General features: G+C 36.6%; 1 long non-coding RNA gene and 1 pseudogene across 1 annotated transcript in view; both read right to left on the bottom strand.

Annotated features, from left to right (window-relative positions):
* Positions 1-2751: 2751 nt before the first annotated feature.
* Positions 2752-6532, bottom strand: LOC122347971 (annotated as a pseudogene).
* A 128-nt stretch (positions 6533-6660) lies between these two features.
* The window catches only part of LOC122348113, a 19312-nt gene continuing 1899 nt past the window's right edge, over positions 6661-24073 (bottom strand). The window contains exon 3 of the long non-coding RNA XR_006251269.1: positions 6661-6679. This is a non-coding gene — a long non-coding RNA (uncharacterized LOC122348113). The remainder of the gene's footprint in view (positions 6680-24073) is intronic.

Below are 24073 nucleotides of genomic sequence, written 5' to 3'. Positions count from 1 at the left end.
TTTTTACATGAAATATGGAATGTGTGCAATTGCAGCCAAAAATCATATTAAAAGACAAGATCGAGCATAAATGATAGGAATATAAAGAGACAGGATGGCGGCAGACGATCCATATGAGAGCAAATATGGAGTCCTTCTGCACCTTATAAATTCTTCATGAAATATGAGCAAGTACAAATCATGTGAAACGATAGAATGACATCAAGGCACAGCCCCTGGTGTAAGTCGTAGCATGAAGGTAACAGGCAAAGCATATTCAGACACACACAACCAATCTGCCAGACCTCCTTGTCTGTCTCCCATCTCATCTGTGTCCTCGGTGCCTGTGCTGACCCTCTGTATTCACCCATTATGCTACTTCACCTCTACACTCATCCACTGGTTTCCTGTGACAGCTAAGGGTGCTGCAGAGTTTCACTGGGGCTATACGAATGTTAACTCATCAAACTCTCTTCAAATAGACACTTACACACATTTATATATTTTTATAATAGGCTGGAGGAGCAACATACAATGCATAAAGATACATCAAAAGATTCATTAAGTGAGTGTTGGATAGAAGAATTGAAGGCTACTGGATGAAAGGTGGAGGAATTGAAGATGTTTAGACTGAAATGACAGCACTAAAGGCATTTTCAGCGCTTTTTAGCTTCTTCAAAGAGTCCATTTTGTTCAAGAAAAAGAGGAAAAGAACAGAACACACTAGGTGATAGGAGTGAAACCTAAATTGAAAAAATAGTTTTTAGCTGGTCACTTATGGCCATTTGTGTAGACGTTAATCAATAGAGTTACTTGAATTGGTGGGAATTGGTTTCACTGTTGGAAAACCATCAGGTTAAAATTAGTAGACATAGCTTCCCAGGTCTTATTAAAACAAAACAAAAACTGTTAAAGAGTTAGTTCTTCCAAAATGAAAAATTATGTCATCATTTACTCATTCTCAAGTTTTGGGTGGAATGAACTTTCAATGGAGGAACAAAACTTGATGACACACTTCACCAATTTCCTTTAAGAATATTACATTATTTACATTGTGACCAGCTATATGAAGTAAATTAATATTTTTCTACCTAGTACACCACTTTCTTTGTATGATGCACATTACAGCACTACTACATCCCTATTTTAATTTCTTTGATTTCTTCTACTGTGTTTTTGCTCAGTTTTCCTCTGCTGGTTTTGATTGGTCAGACGTAACATTAACATTTGAGAGGTTATTTTAGGTAAAGCAGAGGTTATTTTAAGACTCATACGCTACTTTATGAGGTTAAGCTGGTAGCGAGATTTTTTTCCAGCAGTAACAAGTATAGTGAGGTGAATTGAAAAGAAGATCAGCAAAGGAAGATTGTAGACTGGAAAGAATGAGGAGACAGTGTGAGACAGAGCCAGCGAGAGGGGACTGGTTTCACTGTTGATTATCTCCAGCCCTCTCTGTCCATCATAGACCCTTGATGTGTGAGTGTTGGGTCTGCTTTGTCTGTGTGTATTTCATTTGTTTGGCTGTGTTTTCTGTTTCATTTTTTGTAGGTCTACTTGCTGTGTGCTCCTGTTGTGAAGCGTTTCTCCTTATTGGATAGTAAATCAACAGAGACCAACTGTAACAAAAATGATATAAGCCTTTGCTCTGTCCTCTCCCACAGCCGATTGAATTCGAATCCACAACTATAGCCACAACCCTCATATTTCATTTTAAAGGTCGATTCATAAATACTACATTTGTTCTCCTCAAAATATTAATTGTATGTGAGCTCTGCTTTTAACTTTGCAGCTGAGACCAGGGACTATCACTGTTTCTGGGTTTAGAGACCAAGAATAAAATGTTTATACTCATAACTGACACAATTATATTAGCTTTAGCAGACAGCTATTGCAGTTACCTGTGGCTTGAATGACATAAAAGTTAAAGACTCAACTGAAACTGTGTTACACACTTTGCCAAGATTTAAACCATAAAGCCAACCATCACACACTGCTTTAAATCATTTAGTCATTTAGTTTTACTTTGAGGTTAAATGAATGTGACAGAAAGAGATCACTTTACATGACACTGCATAACCATTTGTCAGCCAAACTTTCACTACTACCTGAGCACTTTAATTTCCCTTTCATCTATTATTTCATATAGTATATGCCCTAGAGGCACGAGGCATATTAAACTCACAAATCTAATGTGTATATATATATAATTTAAATATACTTAATTCACTTAATCATTACTTTTACTTACTGTGTTTACTTACCTTGCTGTGTGTGACAGCAAACAGCAGCTCTAAGGGTACAACATCAACCTCCTTTCAAAATTTATGACAAAGTGCAAAGTAGAATATGATAAAATATATACAATCTGCATATGAAAGGAAACATCTGTCTCGACTTGCTTGTCTTGTCTCAGTGAAATGTAATAATCCGACATGTGTAGGATGTTTCACTATATTAACTCCATATGGCAAGACATAGAGTACATTGAACTTTTCTTTAAATTAAGCTCTAAATGTTTATGAGGAAACATTTCGTGACATTTGCTCTTTTCAATTAGTTCTGCAGCTCTTCTCTAGCCGTGGAAATAAGCTTCGCCCGCATACGCCCGAGAAACACACAATCTAATAATCTTTCAGCAGAACTAAAAGCATTTCACTCGTGAAGGCTTGCTCAAGGAGACAATCTTTACACAGAAAGAGCTAAATAAAGACAGCAACATACAGATGCAAAAATATTCACAAACACACACACACATTAGCTGACAGAATCCACTTACATTGTCTCATTGCTCTGAAACTCCAGTTTCCAGACACTTCCCTATAGTCTTCTCCACGAAATGTCGATCCACTGTATGGTATGGCACAGCCACTATGACCATCGCAGGCCCTGATGTCCTCACCTGACCTGCATGATACCGACATTTCACTAACTCGCACAGACCACTTCGAATGTGAAAATTCCTGCATGACTGCCATCGAGATCACACGGTCGCCGTGGCTCTCGCCAAGGATGCGCCGCGTAGAGCAGGTGCTCCAGTCTCCATAGTAATAGGATGTCCATCAGCCCACCCAACTATAAATGCTGTTCAGCGCATATATATCTATCTTCTCAAAGATGTCATCACTGGCCAGCTTCGACGTGACCCTTTATCGTTCCGCCAGGTTTGAAACGAAAGTGTGCTTTCAGCAAATTCATAGTCAGAACTAGCATTGGCTGTGCCATCTTCTGTGCGGTAACTACCTGAGTTGTGCATGAATAAACATTTTAGTAAGATCAAAGATCTTCCTTGTTTCATTAAATAAACAGACAAAAATCGTTCACAATTTCCATAATTTAACAGAGACGACTGTGACGATAAAGTTTTAGAGTAGTTAGTTCCTCATAAAATGAATGCACTCAGCTGCCGCTTTACTCAAACTCACCTTAACAGTGCACCCAGCATCTCCTCCATGCCTTGAACGGAAGCGTAAGGACCCACAGTTCTCAAAGCACTGCAGAGGGCAGGTTCAAAGTCTAGCTCTGTGACAAGAGGGTCATCCTCCTGCTCCCGAGGTTCCCCACTGCTGACCACTTCTATGGCCTGATCTGCCATGGTTTCTTAAGATGTTCCCAGCACCAATCATCATCCTTGTCACTCTGAATGCGATAGAAAGCCTGCCTTCTGCCGCTGTGCATTACTAGAACTCTACAAAGATAAAGTTGAGAATGTCTCTCTTTAATTGGCATTCTGCTGCAGATTTCAAACTCAAAATACAGTATTACAGTAAGCATTTATTAGACTTAGCAAATAGGTTTCTCTCAAACAATTCTATGAATTTGATAAATAGGTGGCTGTTTCATGCAACTCCTACAATTAAGCCAATGATTATAGAGGAAAGGTTACAGTTGTCATTTACTGGCAGACTATTTTGTATAATATTAAAACATCATTTAAACATCACGTAGTACAATGCCCTATTCTGAACAAAAGACTGGCTGGATTTTATTTTGAACTTAAGCCTTTACACAACGCTTAAAACAAGACCATTCTTACAGTCTTGCTGCTGAAATCGAACTTTTAAAGTGTATGTACACCATACTCAAACACAGCAGTTTGTGCTATACAGAGATCGTTATTCATATTTCTCTGGGAAATCTAAAGATAGACATTTATAATTATTTTAGCAAACTAAACTGGGAGAGTAGGAAGAGATGCACAAGCTAACAGGGGCTAGCTGTAACAGACATAAAACACATGGTTTGCTTGAAAGTCCAAACATGATAAAAGTTATTGTATTTTACTAGTTGCTACATTAACACTATATACAGAGAAAAAGGTCTTTGAAGATACCACTAAACATTTATAACGGAAAATAAAATTCTTACCTACATTATTGTTACTCCATGACATTAGTAATGTAATTCTATAAAGAATTTGTATGAATTCTAATGAGAAAAACATGATAAGCGTGTGAATAAAAAATCGATTTTTCACTTTTAAGCATTCTTTATTGGCTAATTTAGTAGGACAGCTGTTTCCATGGAGGGTGTGCTGTGTTCAGTTCAGTTTCTATATGTGTCTATATGTGCTTCTAAATCTACCCACATTTTTTGAACTATGGTATAGTTGTGTTTTGTTTTGTGTTTACTGACAAACTATTTTATTGAGCATTTTAGTTAGCTCTTTTTACACTATATCACGTAAAATTTTGGAGATTTTGTATAATTGTTTCAATGTGCTCTTCACATTACAAAGTAACCCACATGTGTAAGGTATGCTGTCACATCTCTCTTCATTCTTTAGTGTAAACTTCCCTTGATCAAGTGTTCTCAGTTAGTACGTCATCAATTAAAAAGGGCACATGTCTGTTTTGATCAGCCATTATGAATCCTCAACATTCCAGAGATATTTAGAAACCAATAATATTTAAAATAATGAATTATAAAATAATTATTTATAACCATTTATAAATTTTAGAAAATACATTTTATGAAAATGTTACACATGAATAATTACATTTAGAAAGTAAATGTGTTTGAAAAATTGGCAAAAGCTATTTGCACTAAATGTAAATGCCGCTAAATGCTACTTACAGCTAACTGCAAATAGCAGTATTTTTTGTCACATGCTATTTACATTAAAGTATAAATATATAGATTCTATTCATTTACGCTTATATTAAAATAGCAAGATTTTCTGCTATTTATACTACTTTCTATTGCAATAGTGGCAATTATCTGCATTATCACTATTTTAGTACATTATGAAGCAGTATTCAATAACGTATCAAGGTGTAAATTATAGTGTTAAACTATTACGTGGAGGTCACCTTATTGGGACAATAAAGCACTCCACACAACTCTCCTGATACTTTATTTTAAACTTCTTGATTATTTCTCTTTATTTTTGCTGAAAATAAATCCATTTCTGGTGTGATTTGAAAAGAGAGAAACATTTTTTGCAAAAGTCAGGTTTAAACTTGGGTCCATCTACACCACTAGATTCTAATGATTAGTAAGTGTCTTTTTAGTGTTGACAAGTTCAGTCACAGGTTGGTGGGTGGAGTTAGCGTGCATAGACTCTGCTTATAAGGAAGGTCATTTGCACTTAGTGCAAATAGACACTGCATTATTTTTATACCTGATAGTTGGCCATCTCTATGAGCTGTTCCATGTCCTTGTCAGGATGTCTTTGCTTCAGTTCCTTCAGAGTTCTAGCCATTTCTCTCCTGGCCTCCTCCTCTTGATCACGTCCAATGATCCTAATTTTCCACCCCAACATTCCATCCAGATGTGGGTTGTGATTCCATCAATTTCCAGCATGTCCATCTAGAATCCTGCATCTCTGCCAACTTCCTCTCCACCTCAGACACAATAATTCCACGGCCCTTATCAGTTCGGTAACGCTAGGGCATACTTGTAAAAGAGCAATCGCCGATCAGCAACCCAGGCCTGACCACACAGTATAGTGGGAAGAAGAGGAATGTCAGCACTGCTTCCCACACTTCCACCACACCAGGAGAAAACACGAGAGATAAGATAGAGCCAGATATAGGCAAACATGTTCCACGCAGCAGTCACGGGAAACACCCGAAGATGTTTGACCTTCCGCTCTTCACCTTCAGGTACAACGTAGACACAGAGACCAATAATCACGAACATGCTGAAAGCGCACTTCCCAATGCATGGTGCTGCTGGGACTAAGAGAACTCGCCTCAAAATTATGACTGCAGACCTCAATGATCGAAAAGCAAAATCAGGGGCTGAGGAGCCCAGAGCCATGAGGGTCGGGGATTGAGACAGTCTTGTCCCATATGCGAACTGTCGCGGTGACCGTTTCATTAGGTCTCTTTGTAGTGATTTCCTTTTCTTGAGATGTTATAACTTCGATGGTAGTCAGAAGCGGTCAGCAATGATTGACATTCCTAAGAACATGTAGACTAGTGCCACTAGATACACAATGGCACGGGCCACTTGTCACCAACTGAGGGATTCGGGGATTCCAGACTGGTGCAAAGGACCTCATCTGCACAATAATTGCTTTGAGAAGAAGTTGATTTAGATTGGGCCACATCTTGGGAGCTGCTTGAGAAGGGATGAGAAAGACAGGAGGAGGATGGGGAGGATCAAGGAAATGAAGGAGAATGGGAAAAGGCGAGATAAACTGAAGGGACAAAGGGCATGGTGTTTGAAGGGTCTGACTTCTCAAACTTCACACCACCTGAGAAAAATAGAGAGACAAGAGATACCGGGTGAGTACATTTAAGCTGGATTTACAAACGGTCACAGATTTTGTTCATAAAAGATGCTGGAAAAGAAAATCGTATGTTGAATTTAAAAGCATATTAAAATATGCAGAACCATGCTGTACAGAAAACTCTCTACAAGTAGTAGGTTATAGCTCAAAAATAGTCAGTAGTACTGTTTTGATGAGGAAATTATATATTTTAAAAAGAAATTCAGAAACCATTATTTTAAATGTTAAATAATTTACTGCATAACTATAGATAATTAAAAAGAAATCCAGTAATGTGCTGTAGAACATATAAGTTGCCGCTTTGACTGTTTCTACAAGGCCTTTGGTGTGAAAATCCTTCTTTTTTGTGCCGCATTTTTGTGCCGTGTTTGTTTGTTCCAGCTTTCTTTGTAGTTTTGTCACAGTTTTGTTAATTCTCCTGCATCTTCACACAACTACAATATATTGCTATACCTTCCGTCCTTCATACATCCTGTTTACTTCCTCATTTATAGACTTGGCTTTCAAGTCCACTGTTAACATCTCACAATATTACTTTTTCAAACAATACTGAAGTCAAAGTTAGTGGTCAAACAATATTATATTTTTCTTTGACCAAATAGTCACCCTTTACCATTGGTAGGTAAGCACACTTGTCATGCACAGGTGTTCAATCTACATGGATTATAAACCAAATAAAATGGATTATATTTTGTCAACATAGCAAAATCATTAAATCTCATATTACAAGCCCAACGAAAACAAACCACATGATACACATAGAGAATGTGCTGTAATGTCATCACTGTGTTAATAACTTGATGCGACCTGTTGATAAGTGTGTAGATAGTTGGTGATGTCTGACCATGTTTACAGGCTTATAGACTGGAGTCAGAAAAGTCATGCTCAGATTTGGAATATATGTTTGTGTGTGTTTGTAATGGAGATTTCTGGGTGTTCCTGAGCTTAATGCTGAGAACACAGTGCTGACTCAACACACACTGACACGTGAGATAAAATTAAAGAGATCTTATAGGCTGTGTACATGTGCTTGAATGGAAAGGAAATAGAACTCTTTAAAGAAGATTAGTTGGTTATGGGTCACCACTGAGGGGGTGTTTTCCACAGGCACTTTTTTGGCTCTTTCAGATAATAAAACTCTCTTAATAATAATAACTCACTTTTCACATTTCACTTTTCACTGTTGTTCATATCACAGAAATATTTTTCTTCTAAAAATAGCAAGAACATTTCCACAACAATGTTATTTATATATTTATATATATAATTACAGCTTTTCTGTTAAATTGCCATGTTTTTTGGAGTATTAGTAGCAGATGTCTCCTAGTTTTAGTCTCTCGTCAGTTAATAATGACTTTACATATGCTGCGCTATTCAAAGATGTCAATTTTACCTGAGCTGATGTACTGAATGTAGAATAACTAACAGTTGACCAAGAAGTCTAACCGCTAACTGCAAAATACTAACCTTACCTTAACCTTAGTATAGCCTTGGTAACTTGATAAACAGGTTACATACCGCGTTACACAGACTGTTGACTGTGTGATTCAATTGATCAATGAAATCATTTGAAGGGACAGTGTTTGTACTTTTTACTTGTATTTACATTTAACGTTATATAAAGAAAAAGAAAATCAACATTTTACTTAGTCTGTGTGCAATAGTCATAAAATATATAAAATGCCTGTGGTCTCTCATACACAAATAAAATTCACTCTACTGGTGAATTTAAAATATTTAATAACTGGTTGAAGAATATCCTAGGGCTACAGTGAGATTTAGCGGTACAATAAAAATGTAGCAGCATCATATTTTTTTTATAGCGCGTACTACAAACTGGTAGATGTAACAATTCATAAAGATTAATTCCAGTTAGCTCAGTTACTGCTTACTCTTTTTGTCTTTGTGTATGCAAGTCAGTGCATTTTTATGTTCCCTAAAGTTGTGTTTGTGTGTGTAGATGAATCTTACTGTGCCCTCACTATGGAAAGGTTGACATCTTCTCAGTGTATGCCTCATTACCATCCCACCAACATGTCCTGGTCTGCCCTTGACACACACAAACGCAGACTCACACACATGGGCGCTTGAGGCCATGCACCCTGCCTGTTTTGCGCCTCTGCACTAGACACACTGGGGAGTTGAACACACTGTTGATTCCCTCCAAAATCTTTTCAATCTTCTAAATATGCAGACAGACATCGGCAGACTATGAAAATGCAATAATATCTTGCTGCCACTTTGTTCCTCGAAGAAGAAGCAAGCTACTGTGTGAGGTTGAGGAGACCAAATATAGCACATGATGTTTTCAGTCCTAGTGGGATCTATGCTTGATCTGCAAGTATGATCTTCCAGGCCTACCCATGGGTGTTCTAAGGTTCTGCTGCGTCTGTATTTAGAACCAAGTGTGGTTGGGTTCAGAGTTCCCCCATTAAGAAATCCACCCCCAATGAAAGGACTGAGGTTTAACGCAAAGCAGGGAGGCACGGGCCAAATAGCGATGATGAGGACAGAAGGGTGGAGTGTGGGTTATATTGCAGGGTTGTCCAAAAGATAATACTATATAGCTTTCCTTCCAATTTGAAACAGGCTTTTTGGTGTATTTTTACAGTGTTTAAACTAACCATCAAGTTTATAAAACATATACTTTGGTTTGTGACATCTTTTGGTTTGTTGATAAATGCATTCTATTTTTATTAGAAATCAAAAATGCTGTAATGAGGATATGAAAAATAATGGTGATTTCTTGGTTACAAAACACATCCTACTTTAAGGGTTTTCACACCACACTTACCCAGTGGTGATGTTAAATGTTTCATCTGACGTGTCCAAAAATAAACTAACAAACACTGTTCATTTTACTCATTATGCTCCTAAGATGTGGACAACAATTCGGGATTCGGTTATAGAAGTGGAATTCATGGTATAATGGAAAAAAATGCATGAAAAGCCAAAAGTAGGGACTGTACACAAAGTGAAAAATATATTATAATAATAACTAAATAATAAATCTGCATATTTTTTTGATTTTAGTTTAGATGAAGTGTACTTTCATTTACTTAATCATACTCAAGATCCTTCACTATAACCAGGCAAAATAATGTTTGGTTTAACTTAAAAAACGTTTTTCTTTACTTTTTAAAGAATGTTGCAATCTATTAAAATATATACATTTTTATTATTATTAAATGTATAGAACAGTTTTTGTATATTTATTTCGACTAGTAGTAAAGGTGCAATTGCAGTACTTCATTAAGCCCTGCTTCAAATGTTTTTCTCTTAAATATAAAAATAAAAGGGTTTACAAATGTATAGTATTTTAATCGGATATCCCTGGATTAAATGTGTTAATCCAGGCTTTATAAATGGCACTGGGTTAGCAATTTAAAGAAAGTGTGAAAGCCCATTAGTTTCCCTGGCCATATATAAATCCTGCAAGGGTCCCTGGAGTATTTAGTCCTCAGAGAGTTTAGCCGAGGTGAACAAGCTGAAATCCCGCGACAGGTTTTGTGGTCAGGGCCACTAAGGACATGATCTGGTTGAGGGATTAGGAACAGTGCCACGATTTACAGAATTAGAGTCCTCACCTTCTGACATTAAGGACTCAGCTTCAAAAACTGGCATTTAGTTTAAGGATAGCTACCAAAAAAAGTAAATATAAAACTTTATCATCACGTTTTTTCAAATCTTTATTAAATTCTCATTATAAAAATGAATGTTTTTCTCAATATACATTGGCCACAATCAATCATACCCTTTTTATTGAATACTTTTTGCAAACCTTTGACAAAAAAACATCACCTATAATGTCTAAAGAACACCTGACAGCAAATTAGCAAACTTCATTTCTTCCAAGCCAGGATCACCCAGTCTCTTTAGATTTTCAGTGGTACACGGTGAACTGTGCATACCTACAGCTAATATTCCTTCAGATTTTGAGTGGAGAAGATTAACAATATTTCAGAAAAGAGCCCAAACTGATGAAAATCTGTATTGATCCAAAATGAGCATGACATGTCTGGCTAATAAGCAGTAGACCCAAATTGAGTTTAAAAATTAAAGAGACAAAAAACCAGCACAGTAAAAGATTTTATGGAATAAAGTCCTGTTAAGATGCTGTCTCAAATCAGGAACCATTAACATTAGCGGCCAGAAGGACAAGGCAATGTCCTCACTATAAGGTTTTCAAACAGCAACCACTTTGTTCTTTTAGATTTCTGTTATTTTGCCATCAACCTCCTCATGTATTTGTCCTATAAACAGCCACCATGAATGCTGAATTTACACACGACTCCTTGTAACTCTATGCTGTTTACACTTGTGTGTGTCAAAGACTCAAAAAAGAAAAGTCAAAATTCTAAGCAAAATAAACACTTACAGCTAGGTCCATGCATATTTGGACACAATTTTTATAATTTTGACTCTGTATGCCACCAGAATAGAATTCAAATAAAATTCACTAAACAAAAAATATAACATAAAATACTTAGGAATTACAATAATCTTAATACATAGTCCCCCATATTCAGGGACTCAAATAAATGATAAATAAAATCCAAATTTTTTTATGCAATAACTTTGCTTTTTAGTTTGTTTTTAACCTCAAAAACTCCTAGGTTCCTTTCACTGTTTTGGATCATTATCCATTTCTGCTATTGGAGTGCTGACCAACCAATCAGTTGACCATGTTTTTGACTGAATCTGGGCAGACAGCTTATCCTCTATACACTTCAGAATTCATCTGGCTTCTTCCGTCTTGTGTCTCTGTCACTCACCAATAAACACCCATTAACCCAGTGCCACTTGCCACTGGAAACCATGCTCAAGTAAACATGAGGAAACATGTTTCACAGATGATGTTGTATGCTTTGGCTCATTAGCTGTTCCAAGCCTTCTCCATAATTTTCTTCCCATCATTCTGGTACAGGTTGATGATCATTTCAGCCATCCAAAGAATGCTTTCCAGAGTTCTGGCTTTTTGGATTTATTTTTAACCAAAGTCTAATCAGATCTTGTTTGCACCTTTGTGGTGAACCCTCTGTATTTGCTCTTGTGAAGTTTTCTTGATTGTAGACTTTGACAGTGAATCTCCTACACCTGGAGAGTGTTCTTCTCTCGCAGGATGTTGTGAAAGGGTTTTTATTTACCATAGAGAGGATTCCCCCCTATCATCCACCACTGTTTGTTTTGTCGAGAAGTCAAAATTTTGAACAGTTGTCTGTTTTACTTGCATGGAGAGCTCCTTTGACTGCATGACATGGATCACAAAGGCAGCTTCCAAATGCAAATGGCACACTTAAAATCAACTCCATACCCTTTTCCTGCTTAACTGAGGTAGAAATAATGGAAGAGATAGCCCACAACTATACATGAAATGACTTTTGAGTCAGTTGTACAATTACTTGTTCCTTGAAAAAGGGGAGAGGTAGACATTAACCTTTCCTAAATTATAATATACTCTTTCTCTTCCATCTCTAGCTCTCTCTATTGAACTTCTATTCTTTAATAAAATGTAACATATTATTGGTAATCAGTAGTTGTGGGTTAATAGGTAATCAAATGTGTACTATAAAGGAGATGCAGTGTGGAGAAAACAAAAGGAGGGATGAGATGAAAAGAAGATCTACTGATGTACATTTAGTATCAGTTTCATTAGCAAATAGTTAATTGGCTCTTTTTAAAGCGCAGTCATCACGGCTGACCTTGAAATACATGAAAAGGGTATATGAGGCAAAGAGAAGGCTGTGTGGCTCTCTCTCCACTCATCTTTTCATTATTTTCCCATCATGTTTGCCCTTGTGATCCTTTCTATCGTTCTCCTTTCTTCACCACCTGTATTTCCTACATTTTCCTCTTTAAAAGCCTGATCACAGTCAGAGGCTGTGGAGGTCACATCTGTTCTACACCAGCACAGTCTGGTCTGACCCAGGAACAGCCTCTCATTGAACCTGCCTCTTACTAGCTGGCTCACATTCAGATCCAGGACCTGCCAGACAGCCACAGCACCTGTTTCCATTCTAAGTTTTAAAAGGACAGTTCACCCAAAATGAAAACTGTCGTCCATTTACTCACCATATATGATTTATGTTACTCACCACATATGATTTCATATATAACATTTATTTTAAGAAATGTTGTCCATATTAAAAAGGGAATGGTAAACAAGATTGTTTGGTTAACAAACATTCTTATAGATGTCTTGTTATAGATGGAATGTTTTAAGATGTTGAACTCAATGTTTTAAAGTTTATTGAACTTAATTGATTTCCAGTTCACCTTCCAGAAAATATATTAATGTTATATAAATTAAAATGTATACATCTCCATTTACATATATATTAAAATAGAATATTGTAATAATATTTCTTAATATTACTGTTTTTACTGTAATTGTAACTGCAGCATTGCATAAAAATCATAAAAATATATCAAACAGTATTGTATCTTTGAAAATGAAGCTGCATGATTATAGTAGATTTTAGCTTTTTAAACCTGGTCCGGATAGTGGAAGAATGACAGTTAAAAAGTGTTTTTTATTTTATTTGTACATATCCTATCAAACCTAGGTGTCATGAGCCAAGACTCTACCATGCCTCCTTCAAAAATCATGACACCCTCAGTGTGATATATTCATATTGACATTAATGCAATCATGTCATCCAGGCAGTTCTAAAGTTAAATTATCTTTACTGGCTGCCTATCATTTTGAGAGTTTTTGCTATGCAGCGTTTCTTTAGAGTGAGCAGTGCTCAAATCCACATTCTCAGGAGCAGGAAACATCAGCTATTTGAAACAACAACAAAGGAGTCAAATGTTTGATTTTTCTTCAACCCTGAAAACTGCACTCAAATATGCATATTTCATTGTTCTCTGAAATGTTTTACAGGCACAGAGACACAGTTACTGACTCTGATCCCTGCTGTCTTCTGAAGGCAAAAACCATGGGGCAGAGAGAAGTACATCCATAATAGGATTTATGGGGCGATGGAGACCAAAATGTAACCACTGTGTAGCTCATAATATATCCTCTAAGATCCAAGATAAAGGACTCAGCCCATCAGTCGCACAGTCAGATGTGCTGAAAGAAGCAGGCTATTATATTTCATAATTAGCTAATTGCATGCTTGGCAGCTGATTATGGTGGCCAGTGGTGTCTTGTGTGTACATATGGCTGCATGTTGAATAGATGCAAATGTTTGTTGTGGGGAAAAGCTGTAACATAAGGTAAGTGAGAAGATAAATGTCCTAAATGTCAAACATCATGGATTACATTCTTACTGTAAATGACTGTACTGTAAATGGATGTGTCTAGCATGTGTGTGTGTGTGTGTGTATGTGTGCATTTTTATGACATATGAGGACACAAATTTGTATAATGACATGGGTATAGCAAGGAGAAGGTGACTTATGGGGACATCACCTCATGTCCCGACTTCAAAATGCTTATATATTATACAGAGTGAGTTTTTTTTTAAAATCACATACAGTTTGTACAGTATAACAGTATTTGTACCATTACGCCTATGGATGTCCCCACAATTCACAATTCCCCACAATTCACAAAACAAAAAGTGTGTGTGTATGGATAAACCTGTGTGTATTACATCCACTCATAGATGAAAGGACTGCAGTGCATACTAGATCAGCCTACACACAAATACTCAGAGAAAGACTGCATGTGGGAAAAGAGCAACAGGACAAGAAAAGTCACTATAAATGGACAGACACAAAGAACAAGAGGGTAAACAGAAAGGCTAAATAAATATTAAGGAAAAAAAAGAGTAAAGTGATTTGTTGTTGGCACCAGTGCTCAGCTAGTCCCTCTGTGGATTTGTGAACCTCTCACTGACTCGTGTGTATAGTGAAATAATGACAAAGAGGCTACTAAACTGCCCACAAAACAAAGATAATGCATCGTAGACTTTGAGAATGTTAAGCAGGCATGTGATCAAAGGCATGGACAAAAAAGGGGAAAGAAAACTGGTTTCAATTCAAAATGACTACAACAACAATTACATATTTATATATTATATAACACGGCAACAAATAATAATATATAGTATAATGAGTGTATATTTATTTTATGAATATCTACATTCAACAAATAAAAAGGGCATCATCATAATGAGCTGCTGCATGTAAAAACAAATAAAGTAACTTGAATGAAAATGTAATAACTGTAACAAGAGCTTAGGTCAGAAAATATGAAATAGGTTGAAAGTTGAAATCAGGTTTTGAGAACATTTTAAAAAGTAATTCAATTAAATGAAATCAGATATGTAGTAAAATGACGCTAGATAGTGTAATTGCAGTATCTACCAGTAAAGTCGCCCAGTTGAAACTACTCCCGACTGGACTCCATAACTGGCACTCTGTCTCTGTTTTTCTTTGTGGCTAATTATAAACTATGTTGTTGTTTTGAAATCTTACCATTTCAATCTGTGCTGTACAAGAATTTGTGTCTCACTGTTTACTCCTTATTTTCACATATTACATAACTGCTTGCTACAGCGGTCTCAAAATAACTCAGTGAATCTTGACAATGTCTGCAGTAGGTAAATGATGTTCACAGTCATTTGGATCCCAGCAGGAAACATATCAGCTGGTCGGAGCGGCTCGAGTTCTCTGACCTCTACGCAGACTGATCTTAGTAAATAGAGTAAACACGGAGACATTTATGCACGGTGACCTTCAGCAGCAGCAGAATCCTGAGTCTGTTGGACAGGAACAGCAAGCTCAGAACTAGACAGCCAACTACTAACAAAACAAGCAGCTGGCCGCCAGCAGAGCGCGTACTGCAAGTATGTGTGTGCGCCGCTTGAAATTGAAAACCAATAGTTATATCAACAGCCTCCGTTTACACAGTACAGTGCATTTCATGTTCACATTATCTATGCGTGAGTGGGAAAGCGAAATTTGAATTTATAATCATTCGGACATTTTTATATTTAAAACGGAATATGTACTTGTTAAATCATGGTCGATACATTCGTATTCAGTGGTACTGAACACACTACAGTGTTAAATTCGTTACGTTGGGGAGCAGTCATCTACAGCCACTACTGCTGAAATCGTATTATTCTTGTGGCGGTCTATACCATCTCATGGCCGACAAGACAATTGATCTGTCGCAGTCTTGATTGTCCAGCTAACAACAAGTGCAGTCCTGAAGGCAGAATACGATATTGATAAACAATTGTCCTTGTAAATTTCAACACACAGGATTACTAAGAGAGAAGTGAAGAGAAGTGAGTGGTGTGTATAGAGAAAGGTGTCTCAAATGTACCTGAAGAGACAGGTTGACAGACAAAAGTCAGGAGCTGAGGGTGGTGAGATGATAGTTGAAAAGGAAAGAAATGTGAGAGAGTCAGAGATAAAAAGGAAACATGGGGTGTAAAAATAAAAGTGATGGAGATGATAACGGAATGAGAGTGAGAAAGAGAATGTGCCACATTTAGAGGAGATAAAGCAGCCTCTGCCTTATTTTAATTTAGCCCTACTCAAACTTGATTTCTCAGCCATCTTCTAGATCATTTTTCGTGAAGCTTAATAAGCCACATGATGCATTGCTGCTTACCAAATAAATAAATGGACAATAAATATTTGACTTTTCACAATTTTTAATGAGAAAAACACTGCAGAGTGATACAAGAAATATGAAGCAGTTAATTAGAAAGTTAATTAGAGATGGCCATAATTATTTTCAATATTATTTGAACTATTTATTTGTATATACAGCTCAAATTTCATGCCTGTGTTTGTTATATATTTGATCTTGTTCTATAATGTCTGTTTTTCATATTACATGGCTGGATACTTTCTAGTCCTCGTATGCACACAAAACCACAACAAGTCACCATTAAACGATCAGAATCAAGTATTCTAGAGGACCATGCGACACTATCCAGTAACTCTGGACTGTCTTCACAGCATCTCACCCTGAATAGCAGTAATTCAAGAGTGCTCTGGCTGATGAAGTGTATGGTCTGTATTTGCCCTGTCTTGGCTCACAGAAGATTACTGATGGCCAAACTTCCACACCGATACGAGCTCATCAATTAGCAGCTGCAGGGCAACTGACAGCTCTGAGATGTCAGAAGTTTACAGCCTTTGCTGTTTTTCCTGATTAATCTGCTATGAAAAGGTAAAGGTGACGGCTTCCCAGTACCCTTTCACATAGTATTACTCTTTCTCCAAGCACTGCTCCCCATCCGCATCACAGTTTTTCCGCGCATGAACAGAAAAAGGCAGCGTGATCGAAAATGAAATGACTGGCTCAGTGACCTAACTTGGTAAATCAATCCCACAACATCAATCACAAAACTAAGCTTTAACATCATCCTCTCATTCAATCACTACTTTAATGCTAATCCCACTGACATTTTGAATAGTTTCAGGAGAGCTAAAGGAGACAAGCTGTTACTCCTGTTTCCTTTCTGTCTTCGATTCAATGATCGTCACCCTTCCAATGGACACTCAGTATTTGATTGACCTGAGTTTCTTTTGACAGGATTCATCTTAAATTCATATCGAACATATCAAACCTGATGTCATTATTACTAGCCCATAGCTATAATTTCAGTCAGAGCATGTCCTATATTTTAGCAATCTCACTGTTTTATATACTTCTTGCAATTGACTGACTAGCAATTCAGTTTGTTGTACTGCATATAAGAAAGTAACTTGCACTGTACTTGCAGGAAGAAGAACGTACTAAATGTGCAGTAAAACTTTTTATAGACCAGTGCTGACCAGCGCTGTCAAAATTTCTCTAAAGAAACGTTTTGTTTGACCAGACCCTGGACCTGATGATAAATGTGCTAACTTGACAGACTGAAGATTCCTTAAACCTTCTTAGATGACCCATGAAATCCATGAGTCCATAGGAAGCTTCTGAGACAAAGCAATCAAATGGTTTGGATCAATACCTCCTATCTTTAAAAAACTGATTTTAGGGGGATGAACAGTTATGTACAGCGCTTTTAAATGAATATGACTAAAGGAAAATTATTTGTATTTAACATTGTTAGAAATTTACATGCGTTGGCATCATGTCTTCTGTATCACTCTGGCATCTCTTTCTTCTCCCATAATAATAATTTCAGCAAAACTAATTCCATCTCAAATCAATATTTTCATTTACAAATCTGGTTAAATGTCTTTTTTGCTCGTCAAAGCTGAATTTATTAAAACCAAAATATTGTAAAAACAGTAAAAAAGCTATTTATAATGATATAATACTGTGATGTAACATTGTGCCTTACTTATATTCTTTCCTCCATCTATCAGCTGACCAAATGAGAACTACAAAGCTTCTTGTCCCTTAATAAATGAATCATGCACTGTTCCATTTCACCTCACTACACACGCATCTCAACAACTTTCATATACACTTACACACACGTAGGTTATCAGCCAAAAAATGCACTCTGCCAGATGTAAACACATACAGGGCACATCCAGCACAAGCATCTGTTCATAACAAGCCTCTAAGGTAACAGATGACACCTTAACGCTTAAAACCAGCAATGTACGAGAGCAAATCCCAAGTATGCTGATATACAGAGAAGGATCTAATTACCGAGATTAAATAATTAAACCTCACGTCTTATAATTAACAATTGTATCAACACAACCTCTGGGAAGAATGAGTGGGATGTGAAAGAGAGGAAGAAACAAAAGGAAAGACAGAATTACATGTTCTAATATTGCTGATAAAAGAATTTGCTGATAAAAAAATATCCCGTTATGAAGAAGACAATAAAACTCCTAAGAGATTTTCTTGTCAATGTGGCCTAATACAAAACAAATATAAAAAAAGATAAAGAGCAATGTTGAATGTAGTCTGTAAAAATATCAAGCTGGAAAACAGTTATTAGCAGAATACTTACCATTTTCTTTGTACCAGGTTAATAAAGACAATGACAACATACGAAATTAAGGAAGCAAAACCTGTGGTACTAGCATTTGAGGCTGAGAGTCTCCTGCCTATAAGACATACAGAAATGGACATGACTAGCTTTAATATTTAGAAAAACCCTGATAGCATCCCTGGACTTTCATGTTTGTTTTCATTTCATTTCATTCATTTCATGCCATGTGTGATCTAGTTTCTGTCTCTTGTTAATTGCGTCAATATGTTCAAGTTTGTTTCATTCATTATCCTAATAAGTTACTCTTATAAGTTGTATTTTGTTCAGTGTTTCTTTGTTGTGTGTCGTCTTCACGATATCTGTGGTCTTGATCAGCTGTGTGTGTATTACCCTGCTGTGAATTATTAAAGACTGTTTATTATCATCTCTCATCTTTGTGCGCTCCTTCCTGCAACACAACGTGACAGAAGACCTGGCCAAAAACAGAAGGTGAGCAATGTTTTTTCCCTTTGTTTTGTTTCTCATTTTTTACTCTGTGATTTTTGTTTCTATTGTGTCGCCCTATGGATCCTCTACTACCTAAATATAATTATTGAAACAATTAATGTAATAAAATTCATCTGTTTCATAAAAATATCAACACAATTTTAACAGTAACTAAACTGTGAAACTGCCATGAAATGTGAAAAGGTTCGGTTATAATAATTTTACTTTACAAGATGTACTTTTGTTGGCTTGTCAAGGTGCATTTGTTTTCAGGAGAGCTTTTATTCATAAGAAAGGCACCTTTTAGGCCAGGGGATCTCATCACTAGAACTCAAGAGTTTACCTCCAACCTTGATCAACCTCATCTGCCAGTTACTGAATACATTTATTAGCTTGTTCAGGTGTGTTTGAAGTCAACTGACGCTGAATTGCAGGAAAGTTGAGATCCTTTTTTAAACTGGGCTCACACTGTGCGTTTTTTTTTTTTTTTTTTAAGTTCTTTGGGATCACAAACCTTATAAGCATGATAATCTTGTGTGAAAAAAAATGGTGTCCATAGTTTTACATCAATCCACACATTATAAAGTGACCATTGCACGCAGGGCTAAAATGTTGGGTATGAGGAAAAATATATGTACTGTTGCAATACCAGCATATTCAAGAAGAATAGTGTAAGCAGCACTACCATTTCGTCTGACGTCAAATTTGATCGCAACAGTTATTAATTGGTAACCATGTCAAACTAATGTTCAAAGACTACAGATTTTTATCTTGGCAAAATAGGAATCTTTTAGGATTTTCCATATTTGTCTCAGACAATCGCAGCCCGGCTTTAGACAGATGTTTATCCTGCTAAAGTGTATTTATCCAAATGGGTCAATTCCATATTCTAAATGAATATATTCAGAAACATTGTTTATTTTACTTCCAAGAAAGTAAACATTAAATCTACAAACGAGATCTAAAAATACTCTTGAGCTCATTCAGAATCCAGCGGGGAAAGAGATGTCAGCCTTAGCTTTAAAACTCTGTCACTTCAGATCAACTTGCAAAACTTTTCCACGGAAGCAAGTCGTCTCTATTCCTTAAAACCCTTCAGAGCTCTCAGAGGTTTTCGACGCCTGTGAGTAAAAGCACTGGAACCGCACGTCACACTGTTGGACGGTTCCCCGCAGCACTGAGGCAGAGCCACCGTGTTCATGTTGAGCGTTGTCAGCTAAAAACAGCCAGCGTGACATTAGCAGGCAGTAGGAGGGTATGCTTCACACATACACACACATCTAACCATGAGCAATTTACATCCCTGTGTTCCCACATCATGGTAGTCTGCATGCTCAGTGTCACAGCTTGCTAGTGTCAAACGAAAATGTCCTCAAGGGGACAGTGGCTACGAAGTGCTGATCCCATAACATCGCCTGAAATGTCATCTCGTCCATACCTCCTATAGTTAAACTTCCTCTTGTTTGATATTTCTTACACTTAATCTCTCCAGGTCCATCAGAGCTTTAGAAACATACTTTCGTCTGTCTTTCAACATCTGGGTTCACTGTGGTAAAGGTCTGTGAACATCATGTTTCATTAAGATAAATAAAAGGATGTAAAACAAAAACATCTGGTGGTGTGGCAGACAGCATCTGGCAGAGTGGAAATGTTATAAATGTGTGTATGAATAACATGACACGAGAAGCAGAAGGGGTTATCTGACATGCTCGTTAAAAGAGCCATATAAAGTAGCCTAAAATATTTACACAGTATTCAAAAAAAAGTATTTTGTTTGTTGAATCAAAAGGTACACTGAACAAAGGTCTAAACGTAATGGATCAAGTAAATAGGTAATGTGATCATCTACATCTGAAGTTAGTTGAGGTTTGTGAGGAACTGAGTTCATAAAGCCAGTAAAGATCAGACTGGCACCAGTTAAATCATGCGAAATGGCTAAAAAGTAGAGTAGGTTCTAAGAAAATGTCTAACACCATTTGTTTGTAGATGCCACTCTTCGTATTCATTCATGTAAACCATGGCTTGAACTTCACTGCCAACCCACCAAATGTGGGTTATAATCAACCATGGCATGTAACACTATAAACTAACCAATTTGGAAGGTTATGATTATGTATTATGCTTCATCACATTGTATGCCATCTATATTAGCAATATCAGAAAAACCTGTCAGAGCTGACAGCCACATAGGTAGCTCTCCAGTGTATAGTGTGCTTTAGCAAACCTAAGCTTGAGTCCACGATAGTGGTCTTTTCCTGGTCCTGTTTTTATTGTGGGGCATGATTTGTATTAGGTTAACTCCTTTGAGGTCTTTTTGCACGTCAATGAGGAAGAAGCTTTAATATGCTGAGTTTGCTGACTTTATGAGTAGACAGACGATTATTTAATGAACTGGCACCCTTTGAAGTAAGCAACATGACAGAAAACAAGTGCTTTATCAGTAAAGTAACGGATAATTTTGTGATAGCTAAGATTTACTTTAGGACACTACACTCATTTCTATTGTATCTGCAAACAAAAATTTAAATCAATTCAATAATTCATAAACATATTTTATAATAAATATATTTAAATCTAAAATCGTGATGTGTGACCGGTAGCCCTAAACCAAAATCAAAGTAGCCAAACTGGCTGGTGAGAAAAAGTTGCAATGACATGCATATATTTTGAAGTGTTCAAATTCTTTTGGGGCTGCTGCAATCACCTCTACGGTCTCTGCAGTGGTTTATGTGTTGCTGTTTAAGGGTTGTCAAAGAGATGTAGGTCCTAAATTGAAAGATTTTTCTCTCAACAGTGTCTGAGAGTGGTATCTAACATTAAGAGCCTGTGGGAGAAATCTGACCTAAAAAAGCCTCCTGCCATGCTTTCTTACCCCTTCTTTCTCTTTCTTCTCACATCTTCACATAGATTTCTTCCTCACACCTCTCATTCACACTCTTCTACACGTCTCTAACATTCTTCCATCTTTAGGCAGATGTTGCACATCACTTTTTCATCAGCTGACATGTACGTGAGAGACTGCCTCTCCTCAGATAATCAAAGATCGCCCTCGCTTTGCATTAGCGCCTCTTTCATCTTTGACCTCTTTATGTTCTTTTTCCACGTGACACTGACATCAGTGATCTATAGAGATGAACCTCCAACTCAGAAATAAAGGTACAAAGCTGTCACTGGGGCAGTACCTTTTCAAAAATATATATGCACCTTATGTATTAGTAGATTAAACCATAATCCATGGCGTGTAATAAAGATGTTATGATGAATTCTACTGAGATATTTATAATCTTTCCACTTTTTTTCCTTACTAATAAAATTCTGGGTGAGGTACAAACAGATAACAAACAGTTTTTTTAGCTCCACAACTAATTCCTTTCTATGAAACTGGCACGTATTCAGTAAATTCTCATTTAACCTTTGGATTTGAAGGTTTGGGAGAAGGAGAGTAATTGAAATTGTCGATAACAATTAAATGAGGATTTTGCTCAGAATTAGTTTTAATCTACACGACAGGCGATCAAATATCCCTGGAAGGGTCTGTTTGTCATTAAAACCAGATATGGATTATACATGTATGATAAGCTCTGTTTCCCACTTTATCTCATTAGACAAACTGATTTGAGCTCTGCCAGATACTCCATTTAGAGGCTTTTAAGATATGGTACCACCTGACAAAAAGAAGATAGTGCTGTACATTTTTACGATTTTATCATAACTGTAAATCTGAGTGCTTCCTGTTTCTTTCATAAACATAATATCCACCAACATTGTTATGATTGTCAGCACACATAACCTGCTGGTGACTCTCTTATCACACCAATACTGTGTGACTAATGGCAGCGCTAGTTTTGACAAGTGATTTTATAACGTTAGCCTCTCTTAGCCTATCTCAATTTCCTCAACCCATCTATTTTAATTACCTCTTCTCCTAGCTCACTCCAACCACCGAACCCGCAGGTCAAATAAGACATACTTCCTGGCACACTTACGCTCTACATTAATAAAAAATGTGACCTGGTCCAGATAAAGCTTGCCCAGTCTCAAATAAATAGTAGAGTGACTTGAGAAACTTTTAGCCTCGGTTCATTTGCAAAATGTATTTCAATCCACTGCATGCAAGCTTACTGAAAAACTGTCCGTGCTGACATTTCAGCAAAATTATATTACATTGCTTTTAGCACATTTCACGATACTTTGAAACTAAAATGCAAAATAGGCTAAACCTTTATTAATCAATAGTCTGCTGCAGTAATTTGTGTGGACATTAATAAAATTGGTTATGGTTTCAATCCAAATAGCATTGCAGTACATTGTAGACATAGGTATGTTTTTTAAAGTATTAATGACAAGCAAAGTTTCCTTTCCTGTATTTACATAGTTCCTGTTTAAATGAGTTTGCTTACTTAACATAATCTCGGTTCCCTGAATAAGACATTACACCATTACACTTATTTCATATTATTTATTCAAAAATCCTGTGTTTGTGTGTTTGTGTGTGTGTGTGTATATATATATATATATATATATATATATATATATATATGTGTGTGTGTGACATATATTGTTTCTAATCAACATCTTTAAATTAATATTTTATATTTATCTATCATTTTATTTGATTTATTTGATTCTGTCATCTGCTGTATACGTAGATCTTAAATAAACAATGTTAGGATATGATATAGTCTGTTGCTTCTTCAACCTCTTGCCTTTCAGATCACAGCAAACACATAGATTTTCAAGGGTTGATGTAGTTCCTTCAACATGATCTATAGGGTCATAAGGGCACCTGGCAGTAAAATAGTTTATTAAAACATAATGTCTCTCGCTGCCTGTTTGGGTGTGTTGGTCAAATCATTTTGTTTTGTGTTTGTGAATTGCTGGCAGTGTACTAGAAAGGACACGCAAAGGACAAAATATCTAGCAAAACTGGAAAATTTTTCTTTGACTAATAAGGTATTCTGAGTGAGACGTTTATAGGTATGATGCAAAGCAATTATTG

The sequence above is a fragment of the Puntigrus tetrazona genome, chromosome 7 (genome assembly GCF_018831695.1).
Source record: "Puntigrus tetrazona isolate hp1 chromosome 7, ASM1883169v1, whole genome shotgun sequence".
NCBI lineage: Eukaryota > Metazoa > Chordata > Actinopteri > Cypriniformes > Cyprinidae > Puntigrus > Puntigrus tetrazona.
The sequence above is the reverse complement of the archived record's forward strand: the minus strand, read 5'-3'. Positions and strand labels throughout refer to the sequence as shown.